Consider the following 20,804-nt stretch of genomic DNA (forward strand, 5'->3'; position numbering starts at 1 on the left):
AACAAAGTAATGGATTCCCAGAAATAATACACCACGCAATTTTTTTTGTATTCATGGGAGTAATGGAATTATACACTGACATATTACAGAGCGCTCAGGATTGACTTTTTATGTAATGCTGGGCCTCAAGGCTTTAGAGTAATATCACACTATTCAAATTTTGCAGAAATTAGACTTCCACAGTCAACTTACACGGCTTGGTTCCACAGTAAGAATGTCTGTTTCCTGGTACTATGTATATATAACTGACCACGTAGCACTTTTGTGTTCTACTGAGCCTCTCGCCTTAAATGACAAATGACTTCCACTGCTTCACACTTGTAAATCACCCTATATTCAAATTTTACACAACTAACACAGCTTGGTCACACATTCATTGCCCAGTCAATGAGTACCTGTTACCAATCATAAAGTAACTACATGTATACAGTGCAACTGTTGTCTGCAATAAGGCATGTGATTTGTGCTGTGACTACAGGTTATCCTGTCCTCTCACCAATATATGCAATAGGCAGTGTCAGGTGCATCAGTATGGCTTACCACTATGAGTAGATGTATATGTACAGATTACTATCTCAGAAGCCTGATGTGATCTGGCGAGTATAGATCTGGTCAATGGTATCTGAACCACACATGTTAACCTCCAGTCATTTTAATGATTAACTACCAATCTGTGTGAAGACAGGGCACCTGTCAGTGACGAGTCAGGTTTACCTGGTCTGTCAACGTACAAGAGACCATGCATGGTGAACGCAGTCAGGTTTGATAGTCTGTAACACCAAACGACACCAGACCTACTGTTTTGCCCCAAGCATCATTCCCCCTTAGGGAGCTATTATGTTCCCACCTCTATGAATGGTTCACAACTACCGTTCTCCCACTGGTTTACACTTGTGCACTATTTTTACCAACACTTGTATTCTTCTTACAACAAATCCCTTTAATTTAAGGAGAGAGTTAATACCCCTGACCTCAAGCTGAATAGGTCCATGGTCACACCCCCCCCCCCCCTTCCCCCCCCCGAAGTCAACCAGTTCTTTGACTGGCTACTCTGATTAGAGGGCTTAGCAGCTCAGGTAACTCAGTCATCTATTTACAGCACAAAGACTTAACTATAACACTGACCTACAGCTTTCAATTCCAAACCAGGAGTATCATCTACCAACCCAATGGTAAATAACATACTTCATTCTCTCTGACTTGAACTTTTTAATTCCAATTACCAATAGCACCTGCTTAGTTGATGTTAATTACAGGTGTTCTCAGGTAACTGCCTATCAGTGACAGATTAGTGTACAATGAATTACACCTGTGCCAGTGAATCCAGTCAACACCACATTAACCCGGATACATATACCTGGTATTTACAAACGTGTGATCACAACATTCAGATATCAGCCTGGGAAGCAGCTGTGTATATAGACTCAGGCAGAATATACACCTAGCCCATCTATCATAAACAGATTGCATAATGATACCCTGTCACTGGTCAACAATCGCTATTAACTCTTCTCTCGAGCATGATGTTAAATGAATTATATTTAACAGAAGTTTCCACATCTATCATCAAGACATGTTGGCAAACCTAGATGGAACCTTCCAGATCTGTCCACTTTCAATATCGAATGGATTCAGAAGACAAAGCACAGTTCATCATTTGAAAACCCTAACTCAGCACGATTCATCATTTGAAAACCCTAACTCAGCATGATTCGTCATCTGAAAACCGTAACTCAAAACAATTCATCATCTGAAAACCGTAACTCAACAATAGCTATAAACTCAGTGCAAAAGTTCTTGTAGAAATGCAAGCTTGCATATACAAAAAAATCTATTTCATTTGATACATGTAATGTAACCCAATACACAGATGTTTTTTAATAAACCCAGTATACCTCGGTTCATTTTCATTTTGATGTTTTTACTTTGAATTTACATGTTCACACATTTCAACTCAACCATAGATTTCCAGAATGACAGGCAATTTCTACAAGTCCATCGAGGGATGATTTAGTGCCTTTATTTGGTTTTAATTTCCATGAAAGCAATCAAGTTTTGTGGGTGCTGGTGTGAGCATGGCAGAGATCTGGCGCATTCAAGGCCCATTTACACTCAGGAAACTGTCCAGTAAGATACGTCTAATTTTCCACTTGTCAAGCCTTCTAGTTAACGATGCTAGCCGGATGGGTTAACACAAAAACAAGTCAATTGTCTCCCCTAGTGCAGGTGTGGCAACCTGAGCTGAGAGAAGCAGCATACCTGAGGGATAGTGCCTTGGGAAGATCAATACCCCCAGGGACATTAAAGCTTGGTGCTGGAGTCTTAGCTGGATATCAGAGGTACAGGGTATTCAAGGATGGGGCTTGACATTAACACTGCACGACCAGGGTCTGGAGTATCATGATAAATGATAAAAACCCCAACCTACACATTTAACAAAAGATGTGTATTTCTACCAGCACACACCTGTAGACGTACATGATTTGAATGTATATGTACAGTCTGTAGACCATATTCACTCTAAAAAATAAAAAATCTTGGCATATATAGCATGAAGTATGTATAAAACTATGTTTTAATTACTTTTTTGTTATATAATGAACATGATTCTAGCATGTATAGTACCAATCAAACCTTTTAAATGTATGTTTGTCTCAAAAGCAAATTCATTCCACATTTAAAAAAAAATCTTATTCAGAAAAATAACACACAGAATGTCTGTTGCTTTTCTGAGATGGAGCGAAACCTCATTTGAACAATGTTGTTGGGATACTGGGCATCTCCAGCATGTGCCAGAACCCTGACAATTAAAGCACAAGTACATGTAGTCATATAGCCCAGCATAATTGGGAGAAGGGTGATATAAGCCTTGAGAGTGTGACAAGCCAGCTGTGTCTGGAGTTGTGTTAAAACCTGTAACAGCACTTCACCCCACAGACAGCTTCTGGCTCCCTGCTCCATCTACACATATTTGAAGTTTTCCACTACATCATTAGGAGTGAGAGAGAGAGTGACAAACAAGGCAGTTCTAGGTCCTCTTTTACAGGCTCTTGAAAGGGCTCTTCAGCGGCCAGGGATGAGACACAGATGAGGCACTGGCCAGTCTCCCAACCCTGCCAGCCACCAGCGCTCTTCTTCACAGCTTCACACCGTTACAGCGCCCAGAATTTACCGCCTTTTTGGAGTGGCTGCTTTCATTAAAGCTCTAACTGATTCATCTCGGCCGCCAATGAATAAATGCAAATTGTGTGGCTGAAGATGGTGTGGCCTGCCTCCCGAAGCACAGCGATAAGACGAAGGACGCACAGACATTCCCGTCAGGTTATCTCTGCCTCAGCCCTTCACAAAGGCACCCGTCTGCCAACCTTGTGCCATTCAAGAAACCTCATTACATCCTCTTACCATATAGCTTTGTATTCCATACAAAAATATTACAAAAACATATATCAATGATTTTGGTACTTTCGCATTCAACTAAGGTAAACTTTGCCTTGATGAAAACACAGCAACCAATAACAACTGATCTGTGAGACAAATAACCAATAATGTTTTTACTTTTCACTGTAATAATGCTTTTCCGGATTCATTCAAGCTTGGAATACAAAATTGTTCCCAAACAAAAATTAAGTTGGACAAAATGTTTTCCCCTTTATACTTTTCATTGTGTGGCTGCGATCAAACATATCAATCTGGCTAACAAAGCCTCTGGCCTGGAAATAACAATGCTTTTGGAATAATAATGGCTTTGGGTTCTCCAAAGATCAAGCGAGATTATTTATAGGAATGAGCTGAATGTACCTTCACAAAGTGTTTATTTTACCATAAGAGAGGGTCTCTGACAAAGCTGCATTGATGAACGGCCAGTCAGCTATCACTCCATGGGTGACTGAAATTACAACAGGGAATTAAGTTTTAGGTACTGTTGGCTTTCACATGCAGCCATGTATCTTTTACTAGGTTTCCTGTGCATAAAGACACAAAGGTAGTTCTGGTCAATTTTCCCCCTCAGCTGCGCTGCAGTTCGCTTCATTACACAGCTCTCACATCGGAACACCGGTCAGTTTGACCAACACTAACCATCTCGCTATTAAAGGCTAAGTCTCTGGGGACATTGTGGACCAAACTGATCCATGACCATCTGTTGAAAATTCCCACCAAAACTGATGTCAGGAGGTACTGTATGACTCTCTAGTGTACCAAATGGCCACCAGTGGTATAATATTCCCAGCCAGTCCATACTCTTCATTTAGGTTAGCCCGAGCCTGCATCTTGTCACATTCATCTCCTATGACACCCCCTATTACATCTTCCCTTCTTTTCTATGCCAGAGACAGAACAAAATACTGACAACCAATTTTCCTGATTTTACGACTGAGTTATGATAGCTTAAACTGAACAGCCTAATCAGACTCTACTGCCTTCTGTAGCAAGTAATCACCAAGAACAGCATCCAAAAAAGATTAAAGGATATATTTACCTGAAGACCAAGTTAAAGGATATATAAGCATATAATGGTGGCAGGGTGTGTCAGGGACAGTAAATACACAGCTATAGGATTTCTAGTATGAAGGCATGAGAATAACCCTGTGATGTGCTCCTACCTTAGACATGTACCTCAGCTGCATGGTCAGGTATAATCGTGGGAGAGTGTGTCAGGGACAGTAAATACACAGCTACAGGGTTTCTAGTATGAAGGCATGAGAATAACCCTGTGATGTGCTCCTACCTTAGACATGTACCTCAGCTGCATGGTCAGGTATAATCATGGGAGAGTGTGTCAGGGACAGTAAATACACAGCTACAGGGTTTCTAGTATGAAGGCATGAGAATAACCCTGTGATGTGCTCCTACCTTAGACATGTACCTCAGCTATCATGGTCAGGTATAATCGTGGGAGGGTGTGTCAGGGACAGTAAATACACAGCTACAGGGTTTCTAGTATGAATGCCTGAGAATAACCCTGTGATGTGCTCCTACCTTAGACATGTACCTCAGCTATCATGGTCAGGTATAATCGTGGGAGGGTGTGTCAGGGACAGTAAATACACAGCTACAGGGTTTCTAGTATGAAGGCATGAGAATAACCCTGTGATGTGCTCCTACCTTAGACATGTACCTCTGCTATCATGGTCAGGTATAATCGTGGGAGGGTGTGTCAGGGACAGTAAATACACAGCTACAGGGTTTCTAGTATGAAGGCATGAGAATAACCCTGTGATGTGCTCCTACCTTAGACATGTACCTCAGCTGCATGGTCAGGTATAATCGTGGGAGGGTGTGTCAGGGACAGTAAATACACAGCTATAGGGTTTCTAGTATGAAGGCATGAGAATAACCCTGTGATGTGCTCCTACCTTAGACATGTACCTCAGCTGCATGGTCAGGTATAATCGTGGGAGAGTGTGTCAGGGACAGTAAATACACAGCTACAGGGTTTCTAGTATGAATGCCTGAGAATAACCCTGTGATGTGCTCCTACCTTAGACATGTACCTCAGCTATCATGGTCAGGTATAATCGTGGGAGGGTGTGTCAGGGACAGTAAATACACAGCTATAGGGTTTCTAGTATGAAGGCATGAGAATAACCCTGTGATGTGCTCCTACCTTAGACATGTACCTCAGCTGCATGGTCAGGTGTAATCGTGGGAGAGTGTGTCAGGGACAGTAAATACACAGCTACAGGGTTTCTAGTATGAAGGCATGAGAATAACCCTGTGATGTGCTCCTACCTTAGACATGTACCTCAGCTGCATGGTCAGGTATAATCGTGGGAGAGTGTGTCAGGGACAGTAAATACACAGCTATAGGGTTTCTAGTATGAAGGCATGAGAATAACCCTGTGATGTGCTCCTACCTTAGACATGTACCTCAGCTATCATGGTCAGGTATAATCGTGGGATGGTGTGTCAGGGACAGTAAATACACAGCTACAGGGTTTCTAGTATGAATGCCTGAGAATAACCCTGTGATGTGCTCCTACCTTAGACATGTACCTCAGCTATCATGGTCAGGTATAATCGCGGCAGGGTGTGTCAGGGACAGTAAATACACAGCTACAGGGTTTCTAGTATGAATGCCTGAGAATAACCCTGTGATGGGCTCCTACCTTAGTCCCCAGTTCTGAAATCCATCTCTCCTCTTCACACACAAACACATACAAAACATTCCCGTTTGTTTTTATGCTACTCAGCTCACCTAGCCGATACATCATTTTCCATGTTCTCAGATTTTTGTAGATGTATATATTGATGGATTTGAAAGAGAAAAGGGGTTCAGAGAGAGGTTAGAAAGAGTGGGGTGGGGGGGGGGTGATATTGGAGTGTCACCCAATCTCTCAGCCTTGCATTCTCCCCACCATTCTCAAGGCCTCTGGGAGGAATTACATCATATTCACAACACCCTGTTTTCAAATTTTTTTCATCTGCACTACATTATTTCTGAGTTCCCACAGAATGACTGACATGATAAATGAGTGTGCTGCATTATTCAGCCGTCTAAATTCCTAAGCTTGTGCAAGGCTGTTAGGGAGAGTCTCTAGACAGGGGGCTACCCTGACACACACATCATGCCTCCTAATGCTCCCAACATTATGACCATCTTAAATATCTATTCTGTCTGTCTTTGGCAAATTTAATTGACTGTCAAACTCCCCTGCCTCACTAACCCATGTATGACCAGCTTTAACAGAAACCACATGAGGTAACCATCCGTAATTAGTTTCTGTCTCTTGTAGCGGCTAGAATTTCAAAACATATGTATTAAACCTCTAGAACTACACATGTCGCACATTCAGTGACTCTTATAATACAGTACAACCATTTATATGCAAGTATGTAACTCATGGAAGGATCATCCAAAATCTAATGAATGCTAAGCTGAAAAACTTCAACCTGATTCAACCTACATTATTTCTTTTTTTTAACAATTACAAAAAGAGAAAGTCAAAACAAGAGGCAGCTATGTAGAAATCTAAATAAGGTCAGGTGTGCTTAATGAATACAAGCTTCTTCCATTCTACACACAGTAGAATACAGTTATACAGTATGTATCTACTAAGTATGTTATGAATATATTGGTTGTAACACGGGGCTACATAGGATAAATTAGAGGGGAACACAGGATGACACAGGGAAAGTAGTGAATAACATGCTGGTTACTAGCATATCTGAAATTGGGTTGTCTAAGGTAGGCCATAATGATAGTTATTATATTGATATTATGCTAGTATAACACTGCTTTCCACTAGATTGTAAAGTCTGAGTGGCAAAATCAATGTTTTGTAGAATTGGCAAGTAAGGTACAGATAATCAATTTTGACTTTTTCCAAAAAATGTTTATTCCAATGAATAATCTTCACAAGTTGAAATAATATGCAGCATGAAGCTATATGCAATTATACCAACCCAGACATATCAAATATCTGTTCCCAAGGCAACATATAGTTATTAAATTTCCCACAGCATCTATCACATATGTAGAATCAGATAAATGTGATCAGTGATCAGGTGCATTATGCCACTCTAGCCTTCAGGTCGGCTATACCTTAATCTTGATAAATCTTGTGGCATTAAATATTGAACACATAAAATACCAATAAGAAAGAAGAAACGGAAGAATTAAGGTTGTTTTACAAGGCAATATATTACCCAGGGATGCTTCACCCTACTCTGACAGCAGGTCACATGACCTGCTTCTCCGCCAGCCAGTGGTAGATCTGAACACCTTCTGGTGGGAATCCGCAATCAATACACTCTGCTTCATCCCACCTTGACACAAATGTCTATCAACCCACTTCTATCTTTTTATTATTTATCCTTTCTTTCTCCATCCCCATGCCCGTTCGAGAAGGTCTTTTTCTTGACGAGCGCACAGAATCCCACAGGATAAAGCAAATTACTGTCATAGGGGAGATGGGTTGGTGGTGGGCCTTGGATACACGGGCCTTTCTGGCTGGTTCAACACCCGCAAGACGAGAGGCTTGGTCCAGGAAGGTTCACCACTTTTCCGATTTCTAACTAATAGTGGGCTTATGGCCTTAAGATATATGCTCAGCCTTGTCACTTCAGACTTTTAATCAATGGAAACTCCAGCCCCCTAGACTGAGAATTCTTCTGTGCCCCGTGTAAAATGAATCCAAGCGACAAAGCGTAACTGCTAAGAGCGCAGAACACAGCGAGCATGCTGGGGTGTGCATTCATGTGATCTCAGTGCGAGTTCTTCAGGCTATCTGTATACAGCAATATACTGGATATTAAGCCTATCCATAAAGACACACTGCATCACACATATATCAACGAATGTGTGTACAGTTTAAGGTTCGCAAAAGTACACATAAAAATACATTCAATTTATGTCAATTCTTTTTTGTCACTTGACTAACCTCAGAAATGAATGTTTATAATTACAGCATACTGAGATATTCTGAACACATAAAACAACCCCCCCCCCCACCCAACAACAATCACTGTTTATGCAGCATCACCATTTGCATACCATTTCTGTGATGACACCAGTAATCTGACTTTCTACATGGATATGCAAGAATAATCGTCACCTTAACTGAAAGGTCAAAGGTAACTCAATAGGCTACTACATTCATATGCACCATAATACAAATATCTTAAACACACTTTCATAGCCATTTACAGAATCCTTGCCAACATTTTATGTGTGTAAAAATAATGAGTATGGTTGACAAGCAACCAAAACAAACAATCAACACAATTAAATAAAAAAGAAAATAAGTAAGATTTTGCTCTTACAGTGCCACTAAGTGGATGTCCACCATTGCAGAAGGCAGTTAAGGTCATGCTAATGCTCCTACCCAGTACTGGGGATACCCAGTAGTACCAGAAACCAAGGACAGTTCACTGCCAATCATGGTCAAGCTACCATGCATGTCACACATGTAGCAGATAATATGCACTGTATACATCAATCACTGAATCAGGGGAGTCCAAAATACATGGCCAGAGAAATCACTAAGGCAAGGAAAACATAGTAGCGCCTACAGAAGTAAGACAGATAGAAAACAAGCCACAGGGCTGTTTATCATAGGTCTCTAAGGATGGCGGACTACTACATTTGTTGGAATTCACTGGTTCCCTCTCTGGAGATCCAGAGCTGAATACTGTAATACACCTCGGGCTATTTATCATACCTGACTGGGACAGCTGAGCTCTCCTTTGCCTGAAGGTGGTAAAGGCACCCTGTCCAAGACTGAAACACGCACCCAGCTCACACAGCCTGCCAGATAATGGAACCATAGAGCACAAGCAACAGAGGTGGGTGGTGGTATGTAACACACCCGGCCAGTACACCCTTTCCTCAGCAACACTGTCCCTGTACACCAGTCCCAGCAGTTGGCAGGCCCTTCGCTACTGGTCCTAAAGCCATCTCTGGCACATCACATAGTAGAGCAAGAACACGAGCAACACTTCACAATAGCACTGTCCAGATCGCATCTCCAGCCTAGAGTGGAGAATACACTGTCATAGACAGCAGCCAGCCAGCAGCCAAGGAAACAGGCTGGCCCACTCCTAGTGTAGAGGGGTGTTGGGTGGCCTGCTATTGAATGATTGATACTGGGCATCAGTGGCGGGTCTGATGGAGTGGATGGTCCAGTGATCAGACAGGGGCCTTAACCACTCACCTCCACAAATGCTGTATTAACGCTTCACACAATACCAACCAGCCTAAAGCCAACATACAGCGGTATTATTGATATCATAGATAATTTTCCATCATGTTAAAATATTATTGCGATAAATTTGCTTCTTTATGCAGCAGTGTGGAAGAATTTTTATGGACAGTTGCCCAGATTTTATAATATTGTTTTTACATAAACCTCAGCATATCAGACTGTGAAACTAGCATTTGCATTCCAATTATGTTATAAATAACCAAGGAATTTTTGAAAGGCATAGCACTAATTGAGAACTGATTGTAGCAGATTTAATGGATTGAGGGAAACGTCATTTTGTTTTATCTGGGCTGGTTCAAGCCCAGTGTACAATAAAATAAATGCACTATCGAGTTTCTGTCAATAAAAAGCTTGGCAGCCATCACCATCCTTTACTTCCCCTGCATAGCCAATAAATATGCAGGGATTAACAGGGCAGCCCTACTGTGGGGCCTTTATCATACCATGCCTTAAGCCCAAACTCTGTCACAGCCAGTCAAGTCAGATCATCTAATATTCCAATAACTTGCCATCCCATGTTCTTCCATTCTCTTTTTTTTAAGGCATTTTCGAGCTGTTTTTCTGGCCTCATGTGACATCATTCATTAAAAATTTGATTTTGTTCCTGAAAGTCTTTGAGTTTCCCAAATGGCTCTGGAGCATACAGTCAATCGTTCTCTTTCCAAAGGGTCTCTTTTTTCCCTCCTTCTTGGTCAGAAGTTTTGTCTGACAGTCTCTCCTTTTACACTTCAATTTGATCAGTCTAGCTCAGCGCATGTTCATGGCTGGCTTCATGCCCCTCTTTACGTCGGTCACCCCTGTCAATCCCATCAGCCTCCTGGACCCACACTTTGGCTGCCAGCTCCTCCAGTCTGTTCGTGTAACCAGCCAAGCAGAATTAACTCAATTTTAGAGCGTGGACTTGGATGCTGCATGTTGATCAGCTCTTGTCTCTCCCCTGAACACTCATTTGTCTTTGATGTCCACTATGGTCTAGGCAAAGGCTGCTTATTCCTGGACAATCTTATCCTGCTTCTCCGATGACATTATCTCGCGAGCTTTGTGCAGCTCCATCTCTACCTATTACCTGTAATCAGTGAGCAGCCTTTAATTCCGCGACTAATCCAAGCTCTATTGAAACTCTCCAGGATGGTGGCCATTGGCTACCAGGGCAAACACTTGACACACAGGCACATTGTTACCACCACCATTCAGTATGGTACCTGTAAGATTGCTATGTATGCTCACCTGACCCTGGGGAGAACAGTGACCCACACAACTATTAATGTATAAAGATCACCAGTCCTTTTTATCTTCATGGAAGAGCATGATAAGGTCACGTGTCAGTCCATCAAAGACGACAAACCTGTATAAGCCTTCTTCACTATAAAATTGATTCCTGGGTCATGTCAAACATTTCTTACTTCTGTCATCTGATGAAATACAAAGTTTAGAATCACTGATAACAATACATGCATTCTCACCTGAATGTACTGCGTGGATGATTAATAAAACGATAACCAAATGGATTCCATAAAAGTGGAAAGAGCACAGGAAGATGTTCTGGCTTATACATGGCCCTAGCATGGTTAACCACGGTGATTACTGAAATATTAAAATAGTTGGCCTCCAGCAAGACAAACTTGCTCTGCTCAAAGCATCTTCCCATCTGTGCAAGCCGGACGACCACCCATCTGTCAGTCATTAATATAAACAGGACAAGGCTAGAGGCCCATTTCACCTGGCACCCTAATTTGTCTTCATTTGGCCTAGAGATAAGACTATTTAGTACTGGTAACTATGGTAAACACAGCTAGCAAGCAGGCCTTTGACTATGCTAAGCCCTCAGAGATAAACTCTGTCCAGGCGTTACATACCTCATTTCTCAGTATCATGCCACAACTATTACCTGTCCTGCTGCACATGCAGCCCAACAATGCAGCATGTAGCGTCTGCACCAGGAGTAAATGATAAGCTGGAATACCACCATTAACTCTCTCACACAACTAAAGCCAAACAATCTAATAATGACTGCAGGTTCAGAGTTTCTAATGTAAACATATTTTTATTTTTGTAATGAAACCTTTATGAACACCTACTTCATGTATATATTCTTGTTTGTGTGGGTAACACTTCCCCTAGGTTTCTATGGCAAACTTGAATCATTTCTTATTTAACATACTCCTGGTCTATTCTTGCTTCCTTGTCGTTTTTGTCAAGTGCATTATATCTTACAAAAAAGAAAAAACAATAAGGGTGTTCCCAATCACCTTTTGACCATGCAATGTTTTCACCATTGCCCTGAATCAAAGATGCTGGCTCTATACTCTTTGGCTGCCTGTAAATCCCACAACTAACAATAATGAATGTGGCACGTGTCTTCAGATAGTATAACTTATGGGTAGTTTAGTAACTTGGTTTCACTAACCAGTGCAATTCTATTCCCACAATGATCCCACCGCGGTATTATGGCTGATACACTATCAACGCCGCATCATACCCTAACCACTGTTTTTTTCTATAAAAGACTTCTCCACTGACAAAGTATTAAAGAGCTATAGTTCAAATTAAAACGATTAATCTATACATTATTTCAATCTCTTTTTGTGTTGACAACATATTTCTCTTGTGATAATCCAAAGGACACCAAAACTCACCTGTAAACTAAATGGGGAAATGTTTAAAATATGATCTCCTGTGTTGCCTTAATCCAAGAAACTGGCAAACAGCCCTTGTGTAATCATGGTATGATCCATTTACATAACGGTACACTTATTCCAATGCTTAAAGAAATGGTAGTTTGGCTAGCAGGTAACATTTGTTTGCCCCATTCTCTGTTATCCGACCAATTAATCTTCATCACTCAGTGACAATCATAGGTAACAAGAAGAGCCATCTGTCAGAAGCTAGCCAATGATACAGGGTTTGGTTGGGGTTTGTCTAGACTGGGGCTGTCTACAGATTATACATGTAAGGCACCACATGGCATATCTGCCTATGTTCTACAAGTTTCTGGGGCTGGCATCAGATAGAGATCGCAGATAGCACCAAACAGTTATAATCTGCAGGGAGAGCAATGTGTAATCCAGCTTCTTCTGCCTTCAATACAGCCTTACATCAGGTGATTTTTCAGGTTTTTGGATCGATTCCACAAAGCATTTAATAACAATAGCCTGATAAAACCTAAAGATTAAACATTATAACTGTATATGGTCCAAAATTCGAACAGTGACAAATTTCTCTTTCAGATAACTTTTATTAGGGCTTCTAGTTTCAACTCTCCAAGTCCAAAAATAATCATTTCAAACCCAGATTTTGTGTACAATGTGTAAATTAGACATGCAGAATATCAAATAAATAATAAAATGGTTCTTAACAAACTGTGTACAATTATGGCCTACGCTAGGATATTTATACTGCAGAGATGAATACTTCAACTGGTTTGGGCATGTTCAAGGCTCTGTAAATGACAGCTGATGTACATGTACACAGAACCGTAATAGCTGGCAACCATTTGTCAACTGTGCAATAGAGACTGCAACATGTCTTAATTTTTCCTTGAAGACTGTAAGCTATGGACAAGAAGACTGAAATCACCTGCTTCAACCAGAGCTAAGCATAGGAAAATTTTAGGTAAAACTACATTCAAAGAACAAAACAGAAAGAAGCAAACCATACACAAGCCAGTCATAGGTACCCAGTGGTTTTGTTTTCTTTACTATTATCTAAATCAGTAAAGATCAGTGAACAAAGGAAACAATGACAGGCTTTACCTATCATCCAAATATTAACCATCCACAGAACACTCTGGTGATTACATATCATGACATTCATCTCTCTCTGGTACTCTTGCATAGGGTGCTTTAAAGGTATTTGAAACTTATGATTGATTCGTGCAAATGGCACAGTTAAAGTTAAAACTTGAGAATATTTTTTCACTAAATATTTTGGCTTTTTATTTCCATATTTATCCTGTCGGAAAAAACAAATATGCGACATAGGCCCCTGATACCATTCTTCCTTTATCTCTTGAAATAATTTTGCAAAAAATTTCAATCGAAGTACATGCATGCATTCACATCTGGAGCAATACATCCATCTGTACCACTGAACATTCAATAACTACATGTATTCCCGGCGAAAAGAATTTCCATCGCCAAACTGTTCTAGAATCATGCAGTTTGTGCTTGTACATGAACATATATCTACTCACCATTCTTTTTCAGCTGTATCACATGTTTACATGGAACATATTAGGTCACGCATATTATGAAATATTATTATCTAATACTGGCTAAGGTAAATTTCTACAGCTAATGAGCTCCATCCAAAGTTGCCAAATCTTTACATGCAGAAAGGTTAAAGAACGAATTTTACCCATGAATGACTAAACTGCACATTTTGTCTGATCCTAAGCATTCTATACACAGTGTATCTCAAAAATCGGCTGTGGAAGACGGGATGATGTCTAGGACAGCTAACTTAGATCAATTATTAGAACAATGAAAATTTCAGCACCAAAAGTAATATTTTTTATCCCACTTATTTGATTTTAGGGTGAAATTTTGGGTTATGTACCAGTACTGTGCATTCACTGGTGAGCCTCACTGCCTGGCAATCACTCGCACTGATATAAAAGTACATGATGTATGCAAGAAACACACAACTCCATGTATCAGCGGATGACACAAATACATCAATTGTGCATGATATCTCAATTAATGTCCATTTAATATTTCACAGCCAGGTCTGAATAAATTAACCCAATTAAGGAATTAATGAAGTGTGGCAGTGGCACATGTTTGCTTTAGGTCAGAGAGATGTAATCTGACAACTACATCTCTGAAAGAGTGTACGTCACCTTATCATGAACTGTCAGAGTCCTGCTCTGCCTTCTGCCAACTCGCCTCCCCTACCATACTAATGCACTGGCCAGCCACACGGACTGCCCAGGGCTACCACAAACTGCACCCTAATTGGGCCGATTAGCAGAATTAGATCCACTCTGTCTAACCAATCAGACAGATTTATTATGCAAATTTGTCAAACACTATTCAATTAACAGAAATCATTAATGTCAGCTCTCACTGCATTGTCTATGCATCACTGAAAGTCTATATCATCGTTCCAGCGAAAAAAGCAGTCCAGACATGACATGTAGCTATTTTATATCAATACCTTAGGTGAAATTTCTGTAGGTATAGGTATAATGTGATCCATCAGTGTTACAGTCTAATCAAAGCAGCGCCAGTCGGACAGGCACCTCGCCACAACACAACCAACCTCCTACATGTATGTTATCCTTACAGCTTATGAACATTCCCCCAGTTGTTCTGACACTAAAGCATAAATAATCAAAATCTAGCTGTCTCTTAACCACATATATTTTGCTGCTCTGCACTCAAGCACTTAAAGATTTTTTTATCTGATTGTTGCTTAACTCCATACTCTGGAATTTTTCACTTATATGATGTGAGTCAGTTTCATGGGTGAAGGAAATCAGAGTGCCCAGCATAAACCACTGATCTTTGGCAAGTTACTCATGAACTTTCCCACACATGACAAACAGATCTGGACAGCATACTAATGGAAGACAACTGGTTAGACTGCAAAAGGCCCTACCAGTAAATTTGCTCTCCGCTGCCAGATTTGAAATGTAATTTCCAATAATAAGTCCTGAAATTTTCAGCTCTTGCATATAACTCTTGGCAATTCAGAAAATATGCAGTTCATTGCCTAAAGTGTACATCTGGACTTTCACCTAAAGCAAGGGCACAAACTCATCACTGCAATGGTTTTCATAGTAATTGTATCGTTTGACAATCTGTATAAATTCCACACCATTTCTGTCATGCCATGTACAGAGGCACACTTCATAAACTGCTGACCCCAGCAGTGGCCATTCAGGTCAATGAACACTCCACACCAACACAATACATACATTATGGCCATCACTTGGATGCTTTGTCAGAGCTTACATTGATCTGGTCCGACAACCTAAATCACAGCTGCAAGAGTTAACACTGAAGATATTGGGGTTGGGGTGTAAGGTGAAGGTGGGTAGGTTGGGGGTAGGGGGTGTTGGAGGGGTTGCTTCCTGGCTTTTTACCGTTCTCAGTCCTCTGGTCAGATCCACATGTGTCACCATTAAAGGCCACATTTATTTCACTTGCAGCACACCTCTATCCCTGATAATCACCACATAAAAACCAGCAATACACGCTTAAAGACTGAGTCTTACTACCTTACCCCATCATAAATCAACAACAGCTTTTATTCCTCAATTCTACAGTCAGTTTTATCTCTGTTCTTTGTTCATATCAATGATGATGTGTGTCAGTTCCTTGAATACTCACTATGTTCAAAGATTATAACTAAAGCTAATAAAAAATACCATAAATGGCGACATAGCACAGCAGACACACATTCATTACAACAGCTAAAACACTTAGACTGTTCCACACAAATTTTGGGAAGTTGAAGTTGTATTCACAGTCCCATACTTAGTCTATATATCACCTATTTGTCCCATACATGACTAAATAACAGTAACACCACTCAGTGTTTCCACAGGCTACATCATAATTCACATCAGATGACAAGATTACAAGCTTAGGGTCTAACAGGATATAGATGTGTAAGCCACAGTTTGCTTGTCCAATATAATTGTCATGTAAACTCAAAATAACCATTTTCCTGCATATTCAAATTACACTAATCTATAGCCCAGTATATCAGCAAGATAGTTGTCACCATCAGCTCAAAATGAGGGAATTTTTTCTTATACATATATCTGCATTATGGCACTGCATACGGCTAATGTCTACATGCAGATTTCTCAGAGCAAACATCATCCGAATCCAGTATATTGCCAACTTAAAAAATATAGCTCAAAGTATAATTTGTTCCCAAACGCTCACACACAGGAGTAGAAAACGTTACCTACATACACTGTTTGAAACACATCTTTAAATTGTTCAGATTTCATGTACTTATCTCAGCTAGAAATGAAAAAATAGATGCAGTTAATGGGAGGTCTGGAAATTGTCTGTACTCAAACATGATCCCCAAGACACTGATTTAATGCCATTTGGTGATATATTGTGGCCTGTTATTTGCAAAGACCTTGCTCACAAGTGGGCTAATTGTAGCACAAGACATTAATCATGTGACAACAAAATAGCCCAATCACAAGACCAATCAGAATGTCACGGGATCTAGTTACATTTAAACTTGGGTGGTCAAAGAGATTTACATGTACAGGCAGCCATATGTCATAATATGTGTGACAAGGTTCTGAGACATAACACAGCTACGGATTGTCACATTTCTCTTTTTTATTTCTCTCTCTCTCTATCAAAACCAGCCAGGTGACATGTAGATAACTAGACAATTCTTACTTAAATATATATGTATATATATATATATACATACATACATGTAATTGCAGCAGGAATTGGGAATTCACTGATTTTTTTTTCTCACAATGTTAGACCATCTAATGACCAACACACTCATATTTTTACTTTTCCAAAAGGCTGGTAAAGAAATGTAACATTCTACTTTCAACACTACTAATACCTGTCCCCAAAATCAGAAGAATTAGGTTCCCTCCACCTGTGCACACTGATATTTGTCCGTGTTCAACACTGTCAGGATTTCTGATCCATCCAGCGTAACTATATCCCCAATATTATGTAAGACGAGTTAGCGTGAACATTTCAGCTCACTTATTATCCACGGTGGCCAGTTTACGGTATTTAGTTCTGCCACATATAAGAGGCAATGGAGACGGGGGCATTGGGTAAACATCTACAGCTACCAGCCAGACCTCACGCAATCTATCAACAATCCTGATCAAGCAATGATCCCTTGCAAGATTGAAATTCATAGAGGCGTGAGTCTGGAGGTTTTCTATGGCGTATAATGTCTGACATGCCCTCAAGTGTTCCAGGTATTTCCATTCACACTCTAACAGCCTCAGTATCACTAACAACTCTTAGATTATGCATCCTCATGAACCAAAGGCTTGGTCATCAGCAAAAGAAACCTGAAATTCCGAGCAGAACAAAGGTATGGAACTTGACCCGTAAGACTGAGGTAAGACTTGGGTAAGGTTACCCACCCACTAAAAGCCTCAGTGCATACCTGAGATCTGGTCGCCTTCAGGTGAGTGACAGGTGAGGAGCTTTTGTCCACATCCCGCCAGGTGTGAAGTACCCATAAAATAAGGAGTCAAAGTACTTAACTTTGACCTTACTGTACCACATGTAAACACTTCATATCTCAACCCACTATCAGCATGGGTGGCCAAGAGGGTACTCCCCGGAGCAAATCAAATACAACGCCCTCCATATCTATATCATCACAACAGACTCACTCTCTCCTGAAGAACAACAATCCTTTTTAAGTACAAATTCTTGGTACAAGTTAATAATAATAACGAACTATCCATACAAACACTGCTAGAGGTATTAACAGACTTGACTTAACCCCCAAAATATTATGCAAATGTGTTACGTAAAAAAAAATTATACATTAGCTCAGAAAAATTTTGAAGATGCCTCTTATAATTGGCAATTCCTTTTTGGTAGAAAAAAACTTTTTCCCATTACCAGATGAAACAAAGTCATCGACAAAAAAAAGGCTAGGACGTGCAAAGAGCGCAAAGAAAAACTACATACTGTAATTCTTCAAGAATTTCATGTGTTGACAAGGTGTCTTAAATAACTATGTTTGGAGGGAATTAATCTGTCTAGACCGACGATAGACAATCAATTTTCTTTCACCTCAATAATTTCTATCTTGGGATGCATAAGCTCTATTTCATGTTGAACATTTAAATGACAAAAAGCCGAGGAAATAAGGTAATGTACAGAAATGAGTATTTTACAAAACTAATACTATTCACAAAAGAACAGACTTATTTAAAGCAATTTTTTACTTCTTTTCAACATAACGTAGAGTTAACATTATTATGATTAACACTGACAGATGAACTATTTGTCTATTTGTTATTTGCTTAGAATGCTCACAGAGTCAATATCAAGGAACAGGATAAAAGTCCTACATGTGTATATATATTCATTTATGAAAAACTCACAGCAATGGAAAGGCATCTTTGTGCTCAAAGAAATTTTGAGTCTATAACCTTTGGAATTTTTTTAAGATTTAATCTTTAAATCGTTATAAATTATTTCTCAAATCGTTTTTTCAGTGTAAAGTACATTGCCTTCAGCTAATATGATAAGAATGGCCATAAGATATTTTGCAATACTTGTACAAATATATGTACAAGGTATTATAAGGTCCACACTCTGCCTGCTGGAGACATGTTATTCACTTTGTATTATTTTTCATGAATTCCTTCTGCATTCTCTTTACGGCACCTTTCACACCCATGAATGAAATTGAAAGTGTGATAACTACACTGTGCCAAAACATAGATTAGCATTTTGACTACAGAATCATCATTCCAAATTTTACAACACGTGCATGTATCGCATAGAATTTAAAGGCTGTACAGAGACCATATTGACCATATATAGATTCATGTATCTTCCATGGCAATGATCCACTTATTATTAGTAGTTAACTGAATGAGACTTATATGTCTTCAGATTGGTTTTATGAACGTATCCACTGAGCGTCTAGAATTAAGCATCCTTTTGTACACCACTCTTGCAAAAGGTCTTTCAATGAGCTTCAGATATTCTCCAAGATCAAGCCATGTTTTGGAAAAATGGACTGGTCAGTTGGAATAAACACAATGTAATGGTTCAAAAATCACACACTTAAATATGTACTCTCGATCCACTTTCTATGTTCCATTTATGTTTTAAAACATTATAATCATTTTCAATGTCCTGAAATGATGAGGATGAATTTTATGAAAATTAACCAAGATATGTCTGGGCTGATGTAGAGAGAGTAAGTCTAATAAGGTAAGATGGGTGAGGGCATGGGCAGCTGTCATAGCATTGAGACAAGTGAGATATGAACTGTGTATGAATATTTAATGTTGGACACATCATAATATGATCAGAAGGCTATAGTCATTAGGATTTACAGCATGAAGAAAACAAATAAATCAGCCTTCACAGTGGCAATAGGAGACGTCGCTGAAAGAAACCTATTATCCTACAGAACCTCTCATTTATCTCACCTTCTGTCTCCTAGAACTGTCACCTTACCCTCCTCAGGTGTCAACACTGCCAGCATCTACATGTACCTGCCTCACCTATCTTAAAGCTCTTAAGCTTTGTCTCTCACATCTCATCAGCTAATACATAAATGCATTACTACGGCAAACATCACTCTAACCCAGCCATACATCAGCGGTTCTTCACAGTTCAAGTAAACAATTGAAACCTTTACCATCACATCTATTTGAAAAATGTCAAAGCCACTATCTAGAGCACATTTATTATTGCATGCCAGAATTTGAGTCGCATATATATCATTCCTAAAAGCATCAGGTAAATTGGGCGTAGCACCACAGATAGCTAAAATGAATTATCTTGATAATTCCCACATGTGTTGTTCCCTAATCTATTTCTGTTCTATAGTTTATCAACGGTGTGCAGTATTTGGGGCCGGCCTTTGTTGATAAATTCAATTACAGGTCCAGCAACCTGGCTCCGTACAATTGCTGGCCTTTCAACTGTTACAGGTGTGGTGCCAGTTCCCCTCACCCTGAACTCTGAGGGCCAGGTAAGCCTGTGAGTTCAGGTGAATCTGTCTAGACAGGTGAGATGGGCAGGGATGATAAGACCTACCAAGGCCTGATAAGATCACACCTGAGGCCTTCTTCACACCCAGGTACTAGTGTAATAGTACAACAACACAGAGCAAACATCAGCCCCATTGGTTTCTCTCTACTGCACCACTAACTGGATTAGTGAGATGACACACTGCCTGGCTTACACCTCATAAAACAGCAATGTGCCTTTGATCTAAAGATAGCTGTATCCAGAGCCGCTCCTCTGCCTCACCCAACACCATCTGTGTTATGACACTACTAGAACCTTGCCTGACAACAGCATCATCATGTTCACAGTCTTACCTGACAGTCCACTACTAGCACCCACTTACAGTGTACCTGGAGCAGGTGTGAAAACA

General features: G+C 40.1%; 1 protein-coding gene across 2 annotated transcripts in view; it reads right to left on the reverse strand.

Moving 5' to 3' along the window:
• Positions 1-20,804, reverse strand: part of LOC135461920 (roundabout homolog 1-like) — a 224,465-nt gene that overhangs the window by 112,556 nt on the left and 91,105 nt on the right. The window lies entirely within an intron of this gene.

This window comes from Liolophura sinensis, chromosome 1 (assembly GCF_032854445.1).
Source record: "Liolophura sinensis isolate JHLJ2023 chromosome 1, CUHK_Ljap_v2, whole genome shotgun sequence".
NCBI classification, from domain to species: Eukaryota; Metazoa; Mollusca; class Polyplacophora; order Chitonida; family Chitonidae; genus Liolophura; species Liolophura sinensis.